We start from the raw sequence: 14,204 nt of genomic DNA on the forward strand, positions 1-14,204 counted from the left end.
AAAGATGAGGAATTTTGTTTTTGGATATGTATTGTTGAATAATGTATTAGATATCAATTGATGATTAACGTGAGACGGTTGACATTCAAACTATACAAAAACAGTGTGATAAAATATGCATAACTGATACAGTAGATGGAAATAAGAATGATTGTTCAGGTGATGGCAAAACTTTAGCTAACCTAACAGTGCTTGAAAGAACTTGTATAAAGTCAGAGGGCATGAAATTCATAAATAGAGATAGCTAAAGTGGTATCATGGATATTTAACACCTTTGCTTACACAATTTTTTTTTCACAAATAAAAGCTCACACAATTTTGAAGCAATTAAAAACATTATAATTGGTTATCTGTGCATACACAACTATATTATAATATAAAGTATTATTTATAAATAAATAAGATATAAAATGTTTAATATATATTATAAAATATTACTTATAGATAAAATATAATATTATTTATATAGAATATATAATATAATAATATAAATAAATATAAGGCAAATATCAGAATGAGTAACAGAGTTGCAGATTTAGCCTAAATTAAGGTATCATTTAGTAGGGGACATGATTGAAGGTCTAAAATACCTGCAGAAAGCTAGCTGTTAGCCATTAGCACTCGCATTCATCTCAATGGCAACTGGTCGGCTGGTGCAGAACATCGAGAAGATTTGTAACCTGCCATCTGTGCTCATGAAATTATCTGTTTGTACTTTGTACACACCAGCATTTTTTTCAGTCATTGTAAAAGGAAAAACTGACATCAATATTCTTCAAAATTTCTCATGAATGACATGATGGTGCTAAATAATAAAAGAGTTTTCATATATTGGTGAATTACTCTTGTTAGGTCAATTGTGAAAGTCACATGGCAACTTGCTGCAACCTTCCAATGCCATTAGAAATTGAAATGCTAATGAATGCCCTTTAAGTGCAGCAGTGACCTTAATAGAACAACCATTTGTCAGCACCACAGTTTATTTATATATCACTGATTTCATATTTAACTCTCAGCATATGAGCAGTGAAAGGTCAACACTTCAAATCATGTTGTATAGGATATGGACAACAGTGACACAGGAGAAATAAAAAATAAAAAATAAAACAAAGCCCTGATTGTAAGAGCAAGAAATGCATTTGGGGGCTCAGGCCAGGCACTTACACATGATTTCTTCACACTTTGGGTGATAAATGACCTGTAGGTATTTACCGTATGGATCAGTACACAATGTAAAATGCAATTGATTCCAGCATTAAAGATGTTCCCAATATTTGCTGCAGTTTATGTCCAACAGCTTTTACCAATGGACTGTTGCATCTGTCCAGCAACATTCAGATTTGAGGCCTAACTGACAGAAAACAAGTTATTTTTAAGGCAAAGGCAAAGAAGGTCCACCGCCCATTATCAATAATGTAAGCACTGCTTACTCAGAGGTCACTCAGAGGGCATCATTCGGGAATTTAAAATGCATTTTCAGTGTGAACACACTCACACTATTTATACTACAAAATAGCATAGAGTAGTGCACAAGTATGCAAATTGGAATCAAAGAAAGTCAGTGATGTCTCAAATTCTGGACGAGTCGGTGTCTCTGGTGCAAACAACAACAACAAAAAAAGCTTGAATGGAAGTTAAAAGGCTTAAATAAGTTTAATTTGCAGTTTCTTCATCCCTAAAGACCATGTGCAATTCTTACTCTAGTTAATGGACTATAGTTAGTATGCAGGATAGTGAAGATGTTTTTTCATTTTCATCCTCAGGGAAGTAAACCATTTCAACACATTCAGCTATTATGAGCTGCATTCTCCACAACAAACAAATTCAGCTTTAGAGTAAGGAACTTGTTCCATTCATTTCATGGAGTGCCAGCTCTTCAGATGGCCTTCACCTTTACCAGCTCACATTAAAAACATCTCTGGATCTCTTATGCATACCACAGTTCCTTACTGAACTGACAACACTTGTGGCATATTTAGAATTTATAGCGCTAGTGCAAAGTACTATAAACGTTTAAGTGCTAGTGACGTTTCTGTAATTTATAGATAGATAAGACATATTCAAAAACATTTTGTGATTTAGAAAAACTGACCTTTAGATAATAAAGTATAATGTTAAAATAATTACTATACAATTGAAATTAATATTAAAATCATTATAAAAGTACATTAGTAATCATTTAATTTTAAATTATTATTTTAAAGGGGTCATATAATGGTACATGCACTTTTACAAGTTGATTGTACTGAAATGTGTGTTGGCAGTGCCTGTACACAACCATCATATAATGATAAAAATCCATCCAGTGGTCTTTTTTTAATCTCCTTATATGTTTTCCCCCATCTCAAATCGAGCCGTCTGACCGTGTGACGTCACACGGTCGGACGCCCCTCCCACGATTGTTAATTGACAGCAGCGTTTCAACACAGACCCGCCCTGAGCGAGCTGTCATCATAGTCCGCCATTGTTGATACGCTGGAGCACTGTCTATGAGCAGAATGGCGTCTAAGCGATTGTGGTGTTCTGTTCTTGGGTTAATAAGGAACACAGCAGTCATTTTGATGTTCTGAAGACGCAGTGGCTGAGTTTTGTTTTCGAAGGGAATATTCCCCACGATCAACGTCAATGCTTTCATGTTAGCGTGAATAATTTCTCACCAGACTGCTTTATAAACGAGGGTCAGTATAAAGCTGGTTTTGCTAAGAAGCTGCTCCTGAAAAAAGGATCGGTACCAACTATTCGTGTTCCTGCTGCACCTCCAGAAGAAGTGAGTGTAACGTTTTATTAACCTTTATATTAATCTTTGCAAATCGCTTGCACGCTTCACGATGAATGCGGCTGTTTACACTCAGGGTACATTACGGCATGTTTTCTATGTACAACGTTCTCAATATAATTCATAATGCCAAGTTTATAATGAACAACGTGTTATGGTTATTGTGTTATTACAAACTGTGTACGCACAGAACTGTGGCGGGGTGGGCAAAGCTCATTATCATTTAAAGACACAGGCACTTAAATGGCGTGCTGAAAACAGAGCTGTTTTTGACCAGGTAAAATTAGTGTTTTCTTACAATACTAATGAGAATTTTTTATTAAAGTAGGCTATATTACAAACTTTTAATTTAGACCCTAAAGAATCATATTAGCTTGTACAAAAATGGCATTATGACCCCTTTAATAATACTTTTTATGTCTGTATTTTTATCAGATGTAATTGATCATTGTATATAAATTCTGACATTATTAAATTAAGATACTGTATACAATACAATCTTTAATTTTATATTTTACTATTATTATTTGAATAATACATACTTTGTGTCTGTACATTTTGATCAGATGTAGTTCTTACATTATAAATTAAATTATTGTAAAAAAAAAATAAAAAATTCTATTTAAAAAAAATGATTATTTATCTAAGATATACTTTGTGCATATTTGTGTCCAGATGTATTTGATCACTGAATATTAATTCTGATTCTCTCAGTTCTGTCAAGTGTGCACTGTAAAAATCATATGATCAATAATTTATGACATGTTTTACATTACTTTAACTCATCAAAATAAGTTTCAAAATAAGCAATTTTCACCTTTTTTGTATAAGTTATACAAGATTCAACTCATTTTAATGTAATTTAAGTTTAAATGACTTTTTTCAAACTTTAACCAAGGGCTGCTGGCAGATTCATGAGATTTGTGCTGAGGATCATGTCATCCTAAACACCCCTGAATTTTTCATGAACGGCCCTGATGCTCCAGGCAAGCTGGAATTTTATTAATAAAATGCTCACTGGCTTGATGCCGAGGAGGCGGCGACAGGGACATCGTTCAGTTTTGTAATGTATAAGCCATTGGAAATGAGTCAGGTAAATGTGGAAAATTCAAGAGCCTAAATGATTTGTGTAACTTAAGTGATTTCAGAGTTAAAGTCAACATAAAATAGCATTGGAATTTGGCACAACCCATTTTCAAAATATTTAATATTAAGATTTTTTTTCTTTGAGTTACATTCACATTTTGATTTAACATAATCAAATAATTTGATTTGAAATAATTCGATAATTAATATTTTTACTGCAGAACTGGCAAGCATTGTGGAAGAAAATACTGCAAAGCAAGTCTATTCTGATCTACATTAAACAATAATAAAATGTTTCTCAAAAATACACCATTGTCATTTAAAATAAGTTTTAGGACCAAGAAAACCTATTTAGGACCTTGTCCAGATATACTGTTGTTTAATACAATATATAATCACTGCAACTGGGTCATGTACGGTGAGATATGTAATGTTAATTATTTATGTGAGTGATATTTTGCCAGTTTTACCTTCACTGACATTGAATCAAACAGTAACTTGGTGGGTCATTATTGTTGTCATGACAGCAAACTTCCAGAAGAGCCTTCATTATTCCAGGATCCTGGAAGACATACATAAAACAGCATGAAAGCAGCTTGTGGAAGGATATCAAAAATTAGAACATGTTAAATATTCAAATCGATCAGGGCCCGGTTTCCCGATAACGCTCACTCTTAGCCTGCTAAGAAGACTCGAAAGATATATCTTACCAAATTTGTTTATTTTCCTAAGTGTGTTCCCCGAACTATACCTTAGGAAGCCGCTTAAGATATACCTTCTTACGTGGGACGTGACCAGGCGCTGTCCGTGCCAATGGTGCTGAATTGTTTGAAATCGATGGCTCGAGAATCAATTATTCTCTCGTGCAGGGGCTGTTTATGTGAAAAAGCGGTCATCTTTATAAAAGAAGCACTTCAGAAATAGTTGAAATTTCAATTTATTATGATTATTGGATATTATAAAAAATAATTCAAACTATAATAGCCTATAAAAGCGTAGCCTACATATTTTAAAATTGTAACATATAGCCTATTGCTGCCACAATAACCTTTTCAAAAATTTACATGCCGCCTTTTCTTTCCCATTTTTGTTCGCTGAGGTGGAGCTGCGATGAAATATTGTTCTTGTGTAAATACTTTCCAGCATTTCAGTAATAAAAGTTTACATCTTGCGTACGGTGCTCGGCAGTGATCAAAAAGGATTTAAACCGTGAATTTTGAATCTCTTGTAAACTCGGAGATGTGGATTCAGACGGCAATTAAATTACCACACGACCTGTTTGTCAAAAAACAGAAGGTACTAATTTGGCCAGGGATTTTTACGCGGATTGGGTGAGAAAAACACTGATATTATGGATTCGGACGGCACTAAAATCACCGACTTACCCCTGTAAATGTTTAAAATACCGGACGAGCCCATGAGAAACAATATTAGCGTCCGAATAGGACTTAACTGACAGTAGCCTATGCTTTCACTGGCCTTTAAAAGAGCGTTTTAATTCAATTAATAATATTGTATAATAATATAATTAAAAATCTAACAACAATCAGTGTAATGACAATTTTATTCTTTGCATGAAAACACTTGAATTAGCCTAATGTAATACTGTCTGGGTGTATTAAAACTTCAGAATTATATTCATTTAGACCTACAACAACGCTAAGAGAGAGCTACGAATGGTCCAGACCAACCTTACGAAGGTGTGACTTACAAAAGATATACTTAGCGTACGAATGTTTCGGGAACCGTCCCATAAGGTTAAGATAGAGGTTAAGGAATAGGTTAAGAACTACTTAGAGATAAGAACGCTTTGGGAAACCGGGCCCAGATTCTTTCGTGTTCTTTCTGTTCTAACAAAAGCTTAAATGTCAGAAACATTAGTAAATCCTGACCTGCATTTGTATTTGGTTGATTATGGATGGATTTTGTTGTACCAAGTCTGCATTGTTGCTGCTTTCATGCAACCTTGAACTGACTTTGAATTTAATTAATTATGCAATTAAATATAATTATGCAAATATATGTGTGTTTTTTTTGTTGTTGCTTTATTTCAATAAACTCCACAAGACCCGTCTATCCTGCTCATCTATGGATAGATTTGCTTTCAGAGCAGAACACGAAGGTTTTAGGTGTGATTCCCATGGGAGGTAAAGCTGTTTTTTAGCGGCCTACAATCGAATCTTTAGAAACAGATGCATTTGTTCACCCTCATCTCTGTGGGTGTTCTGTGACACAAATTGATATCTGAAGAGATGAGATATGGACTTGTACAATGGAGGAATGTTTCGATGTTTACTCTAGGGGTTCTGAAGAGAACTTGATCTTTCATGTGACCACAGTTATCAAAGTTATCAGTTTAGTTATCTAAAGCCCCGGCATTCACACCAAGAATGATACATACAAAGTTCTGTCATGAAACTTTAGATGGCGCAGGCCGATAGGTTCTTAACTCAATCCTCTGCAATCACATCGTTCTCAATAGTGCACAGCTGATTGGTTCCTGCTGTATCAGTAGCCAATGAGCTTGCATGCTCAACCTTCAAATACTTGTTCAGCATTTACTGTATTTACTGTAGCTACAGCAGTGTAGCAAGACCAAGGCCAAACATATCAACATTGTCATATCCATTACCATGCCAAACACTCTGAGAGTTGTCCTGACAGAACTATGTTAGCGTCCAAAACGCACATTAACAATATGTATATTATAAGCGCGAACTGCAGTTATTTCGTCTGTCGCTAAATGCTCAGGTTCAATAAACTCAGATTTTTTTTTCAGTTCTGTGCTGTTATCGCTATAGTTGTGGTGTGGGCCTACAACTGTGCTGTACAAACCAGAGAAAGACTCCAGTAATATCACGTGTCTCCTTTACAGTTTTAGAACAGATCTCAAACATAGACTGTAAAAAAGAAAGATGTACGACATGTCTCCACTTCCACTGTAGAAAAATAAAGCCAAAATAGTGGCAAAATATAGAGTGAAGGGTTTATGACCTATATTGCAGCCAGCCTCCAGGGGGCGATCAAAATATTTTGGCTTCACTTTTTAGGATGTGTGCGGCACACTTGGGCTGTGTTCGAAATCGCCCCCTATGCCCTTATTCAATATTCCCTACTTTAGTCCACTAATATAGTCCACTTGAAGGAGCGAAAGAAAACGAGTGAGTGATTTCAGTGATTTCGCATGGTCTGTGCTTGATTTTAATAATCAAGTAAAAATGAATTTATACCTGTACGATATTATGCTATAGCCACATTGGACCAGCAGTTTGGAAAATGGATGGATGATTCAGCTGCGAGCGCCATCTTCTGGCAGGTCGCGAGAATTCATTCGGCGCGACCGTCACAGTGCATTATGGGTATTCTCTAGCCGTTGAGCAAAAATCGGTTGTACACTCGTTATTGCAGTGCATTGTGGGATTGAATGAGCGTACTAGATAAAGTCCACTATGGTTTCGGACACCACTACAAATGGCTGTCCCCTCAAATAGTGCCTTATTTAAGGGCATAGAGGGTGATTTCGGACACAGCCTTGGTCTCAATTAAGTCACAAACTGTGTATTCTTAGACGCCTATGTCAACTGTATGAGAAATAAAAGAGTAACATCTGAACAATAAAAAATTAATCTGGGAACGGATGGCTCACCTGGGACTCTGCATATTAAAGGAGGTTGAATCCTCACACTAGCACAAAAGAAGGGTGTTTTTTCCCCCCAAGATTGTCAGCATCAGTTACATTTATTTTTGTCACACTTGCTGTTTAGATCTAGGAAACTGTTAAGCCCTAGACTCACCTTTACACCTGAATACTCACATATACTGTATACACACAGACACATCATAAAGAGTTGGCCTCATTTCTGATAAATGACATATGGCGCTTTTTCACACGCGGCGTCGCACGATTAGCAGCGCGGTGAGCCGTGAAGCTAATTGCCACAACGGTGTTCTCTCACGGACTGTGCTGACATTTAGCAAGCGAAGGCCAGACATACATTTCAATCCAGTTTATGAGGATGAAAGTGGATTCTGATTTAAAGTAGCACACTAGCTTGAACAATCTTTCTGTCACAGGTTATTAACTACAAACATTTATTATTACAGCATTAAATCTGCAAGTGTTTTGTTTCATAAAAATAACAACAACAAAAAAATAATATATGGCACCACAACCTTCACAAGAGACTATCCTGAGCTGTTGAAGACAGATCTATCAATTTTTAAACTTTTAAAGCTACACTGTGTAGGATTTTCTCCTATCTAGCGGTGAAATTGTATATGACTACCAACTGAATATTACTTTCTAGCCCCTCCCATTCCGAAGGCGTTTTAACTCCTACGGTGGCCGTATTAATTCAAATCTGTCGGCAGTCGTGAGTAATCTCCCCCTCTCATTCGTCACGGTGCCACTGAGTGTAAAAACGCGAAAGGCGAAGCTTGAATTTCCAGGTCTGTCCCACTTTGGCTAATGTATTTTCAAGATGGAGGCGCAACATGGCTGCCGCCATTCGAGCGAGTCGCATTCAGAGAACGTCTAATGAGGGGAGAAGTGCCACTCAATAAACTTCCGGTTGCAGTTCCACTCTTGTTCCATATGAGGGCGCTCACATGACGAGTGCAGAATGAATGGAGGTCTATGGAGCTATTCCGCTCAAAATCCTCTTTTCTTAGGATAGAATTTTTTGTCTAGTAATTTGAATGTTGTTTTCGAAAGGGGATGCAAAGAAATTACACATTGCTTGGTGTTAGATTTTTTAGAGTCACTTATTTGCTTTAAAAAGTCTTTCAAAATGTCAATGACGTCATTAGCAGAATGCTAGCGTGTTATGGGCAACAACAACTCAACCTGTAAGACATCGAAAAGAAATAAGTACTCGTTCATTCAACTTTCAATCTAAAACCGATGTTGAACTTGCAAAACCTACAATCAAATCTGAGATTTCTCAACGGCAATCGGGTGAGGGAGACAAATTTAGCCGTCTAGCCCCATTGACTCCCATTCATTTTGCACTCATGGCGAGCGCCCCCAGTGGAACTCTGATTGGAACTACAACCAATAGGACTTAATAGGGCGTTGGAGTGAACAGGCTTTCCGTAGACGGGCTTTGTATGTATTCTAATTGGCAGATTCTACGCTTACGAGAATACTTGATTAGTTGGTAGAAGTAATTACACATTAATGAGCACATATCATTTTTAAAGAACAAAGTGTTTTTTGCTAAGAATCAACTTAAATTACACAGTGTAGCTTTAAGGAAAAAAATAAACAGGCCTACTACAATTAAAAGGTTTGGGGTCAGTAAGATTTAAAAAAAGAAAGAAATTAATACTTTTTTTCAACAAGTATGCATTCAGTTGATCAAAAGTGACAGTAAAGCTATTCAAATGTAAAAAATATTTATATTCCAAATAAATGTTCTTTTCATCAAAGAATCCTGAAAAACATGTATCACGGTTTCCACAAAAACATTAAACAGCACAACTGCTTTCAAAATTGATAATAATGAAAAAATACAGCAAATCAGCATATTAAAATGATTTCTGAAGGATCATGTGACACTAAAGACTGGAGTAATGATGCTGAAAATTCAGCTTGGCCATCACAGGATTAAATGACTAAACCTTGACTTCTTGGGCTGGTCTCATACACTCAAAAAAAAAAAATTAATTACTGTTAAAATGTGCTAAAGCAACTTAATTCTTTAACTTTTGTCACAGATTAATATGATTATGTTAAATCAACTTAAATCTGTCAAATTGAAGTTAACATAAGTACTTTGTATTTGAAATACATTAATCATTTTTGTTGACAACTAACTGGACAGTGGATCTGTAGTTCCCAGCATTCTTTGCATGTGACTGCATTAGGAGAGTACATTTTGAAATGAACTGTTATTTTATGGTTTTCAGTATAAGCCTTTGTTAGTGCTTAAAGTTCATTTACATTGGAGATATAGACATTTTTTTAATGTTTTTGAGTTTTGTGGTTACCTTTGTGATCTTTAGGCTGTGAGCGGTTACGTGAAAACAGTTTGTTGCTTCACTCAAAGAGCAAAAACTGTGCAAATTGCCAGTGCTGAGACCAGTCTCAAGTATACTTGCTCATTATATACGTTGTAGTAACAAACAAAATTTTCTTTAGCATATTAACATGTGCTGTTGTTTGTTCGTTAGCCAGAGGAGAACCGGCCCCCCGACTGAGCCTGGTTTCTCCCAAAGTTTTCCTCTCCATTCTGTCTCCTGATGGAGGTTGGGTTCCTTGCCACTGTCGCCTCTGGCTTGCTTAGCTGGGGACACTGAATATTCAACAATATTATTGCTTTGACCGCACTGACACTATTGGATGAGAACTGAACTGAGCTGGACAGTGACCACTGTTTTTCTGCAGAACTGCTTTATAGATGAAATTAACTACTTTTATAATTGATGATCTTTAAAACGGAACTGAATCAATATTTAAATATTGATTTAAATAAAGGTGACGAATTGTTGTTAGTTAGTATATTACATTTATTAAGTTGGTTTAACAATGCATCATTTGTTTAAATTAACATGTTTTATTCTTGCTGTGGCAACCTAAACTAATTGCATGGAAAAGTTTTTCTTAATTTAATTAAGTTCATTGAACAAGCTATTTTTACTTTTGCACTTTTTCCTTACCTTCTTTATTATGCAGTCTATTTTTACTCTTGCTGTGTGTTTGGTTAGGGGACAGCCAGGATACTCCTAACCAGTTTAGATGGGACATCAGGTCCTACTGCTGCTGCATGGTTGAACAGGTGCTGGGTCTCCCATGGGAAGTAAAAAAATCGGAAAGATAAGAAAAAGTGGGAAATTAGAGGTGTGAGAGATTGATAGCAAAATTCACAGCAAAAGAATGCGTTTAAAATATGTGCAGGTATTTCAGGGAATACATTAAAATTGTACAACATTCAAACTTCTATTCTCTGCATTAGCATTTTAGTTCTGCTCCTCACAATCTGATGGACACTGAAGACTGGTTGAGTTTTCCTGTCATCTGCTGGTGGCTGGGTCTCACTACAGAAACAGAGCAAAATATCAGCTTTCCAAAAGAATATTTGAATTTATGAATATGAATTTAATACAAATATTTTTAATTATTGATTTATTAATAAATGTTGCTGTCTGATAATAAAAAAAACGATTAGTTTATTGCACTGAGTGAGAACTATAACCTTACCTTTTCTATTAATTTTTATAATTTTATAAAGGATATAATTCATGATATTGCAAATGTATGTGAAAATTTAAAACCGTTGAAAACTACACTATAACAACATCGATAGATTTAAAGTTATTTGGATATTATTAATATAAGAATAGAGAAGATCTGATTGCTGGCCACATGATTTCACACAGGAGGAATGCTACCCTCATATCAGACTGGAGAATGCTATAGAACCCCTTTCACTTCCCTCTACAAACCATTGATCCAGCCATTACATGCAGGTTTTTAGCTCCAAATCCAGTAAATCCAGCACAGGTGGGACATTGTTTTGGTTATTTACTGATGAGATACATGTATTTACATGTACATGTAATACATGTATTTAAGCATGCAATGATATGAAATGGTTTAAGAAACTTTTGAAAAACAAACAAAGCTGATCAACAGTTAAAATATTAAACCAGATACAAACATGCAAATTTTAAATTCCTCCCCTATATTTCTTTAGGAAATCGAGTAAAAATGCTTTGAACAATAAACAGTGGGCACACCAAAGATACTCACAAAGTAGAAAGCCTTTTCGTGATTGATTAGATCTGTTGAACGTGAGAGTTTTTGAACAAACTGTGGTCACTGTGCATTGCATTCTGGGCACGCTGTAGCCTCCTCCAGCACCCAACAATCACGGCACCATGCAAGTTGATGTGTCACTCATCATCATACACATAACATAATTTACTGTTTACTGCTTTATGTATGCAGTTTATTTATTTATATATATATATATATATATATATATATATGTACATATATATATATATACATAGTTTATATAACAGTTTATATAATATATATAATAAATCCTTACCTTTTGAATTTTCTTTTTATCAAAAAATCCTGAAAAAGTAGCAGTTTCCATAAAAATGTTAGACAGTTTTCTACATTGATTATAATATATATGTGTGTGTGTGTGTGTTATATGTACACATATATATATATATATATATTGACCAGAAAATCAGCATATTAATGATTTCTGAAGGATCATGTGACACTGAAGACTGGAGTAATGATGCTGAAAATTCAGCTTTGCATCACAAGAATTAATCCGATTTTAAAACATATTCAAATAGAAAACATTTATTTTAATTATGTAATTATAATAATGTTTCACAATGTAATTGCTTTTACTGTATTTTTGATCAAATAAATGCAGCCTTGGTGAGTAAGCATATAAGACTTCTTCCAAAAATCTAGCAGACTCAATTAGTGTGAACATAAATAACTACACTTCTATAATCAAAGCAAAAGTACCATTGAAACGTGTTCTCTTTTGTGACTGACAGTTCAGTGAGATCAGGAGAGCATTGTGGGTGTTTGTGCGATCAGAGTCTATCTATCTATCTATCTATCTATCTATCTATCTATCTATCTATCTATCTATCTATCTATCTATTGTATCATCCTGTTGTTTTATGCAGAGGTGGACAGTAACAAAGTACATTTAGGCTACTTGACTGTACTAAGTACAGTTTTTGAGTATCTGTACTTTAGTATTATTTTTTTCTGGAAACTTTTTACTTTAACTTCATTTGAAAGACAAATATCGTACTTTTTACTCCACTACATTTCTGTCAAGGTCCTTGAGTAGAAAGTAGTAATGTCAGTCAGGGGATGACTTTGGTTGGAAATGAAAGTTGGGTTGACGTCAGAACTGGACTGATGTTGGTTTCTGACGTCAACCCGATTTTCATTTTCAACCATACAGTGTCTGTCCAACGTTGAAGATTAACGGCAATCTGGCGTTGGATTCTGACATCAACCTGATTTTCATTTTTCAACGTTGGGTTTGGTCTTCTAAATGCAAATTTTGTCATTGTTTTGGAGCACACTAGCTTATAGATAACAGTAAGCTTAACATAACAGTAAGGTTATCTAGTTTATAGATAACAGTAAGGCTAACATAGCCTATTCATAGGCTACTGAAAGCCACAAAACTTTAAATAGGGCACTATTTGAGGGAACAGCCATTTGGGTGTCCGAAACCATTGTGGACATTATTGAGTGCACTTATTCAATCTCACATTCAATCCCACTACTGGAACTGTGTTCTAGAATTAAATTTGATATTGATATGAGGGTAGGCAGGCATAGATTCAGAGGCATAAGGTAGGCTACTGTAAGTATTAGGCCTACATACAACAATGCAACAATAAAACAATGCATTGACATTTACTTTTTACTTTTGATACTTAAGTACTTTTAAAAACGAGTAGGCCTACTTCTGTACTTTTACTTAAGTAAAAATCGGTCTTTACCACTTTTACTTGTAACGACGTAATATTTGACCAGTATACTATCTGTACTTTTACTCAAGTAAGGAAGTTGTGTACTTTGTCCACCTCCGGTTTTATGTCATTCACAAAGAGTTTACTGATCTGTCTTACCCCTCTCCTCTCCATTGCTCTCCTGCAGGGTTGTGAAAGAGAGACTATCGCTATCTATCTCCAACAAACAAACAAACATTGACTGGTGCTTCATAGACGTCAAGCTGTCATTCGGGGGTTCAGCCGAATTGAATCCTTAACATCACAACTGCATCTGGAACTGACAGATTCATAAAAGGTCTGCATTTCTCAGATGTTCAAAAAATGGATGTACAGTTTTCTTTTACGTAGTTTGATATTCTCTCTTGTATGACAGACTGTGTGTAGGCAGCTTGGCTCCATATTTTACAGGCTCAGGAGTCAGGACAGCGTTCTGGTGACAGATCCGCCCTGGGTTTCCGTTCATTAGAGAGCCAGCGGGAATGTGACTGTGACAGTATCTGAAATCCTTGTGGGGGACAATGTTGGTCCCAATGAGGATTACAGCTCATTTGACATTGCAGGTTTCACAAGACAGTGGCAGTCATTTTGTCAAGTAATGCATCAGGTAAGTGGCTTTTGTGTGAGAAATTAATGCTTTTATTCAGCAAGGAGACATTAATTCGATCAGTTTATTGCACGCTTATTTCTCTAGTGCATAATGCCCCTCCAAACTCTTTGGATCTACATGATTTTCATAAATGACTGATTAAAAAAATGGCGCATTTTACAGATGGCAGATTTCAAAGCCTACCAGTTCAGGTGTGATCTCATCCTCGTGAACTCT

The sequence above is a fragment of the Rutilus rutilus genome, assembly GCF_951802725.1.
Source record: "Rutilus rutilus genome assembly, chromosome: 24".
Lineage (NCBI taxonomy): Eukaryota > Metazoa > Chordata > Actinopteri > Cypriniformes > Leuciscidae > Rutilus > Rutilus rutilus.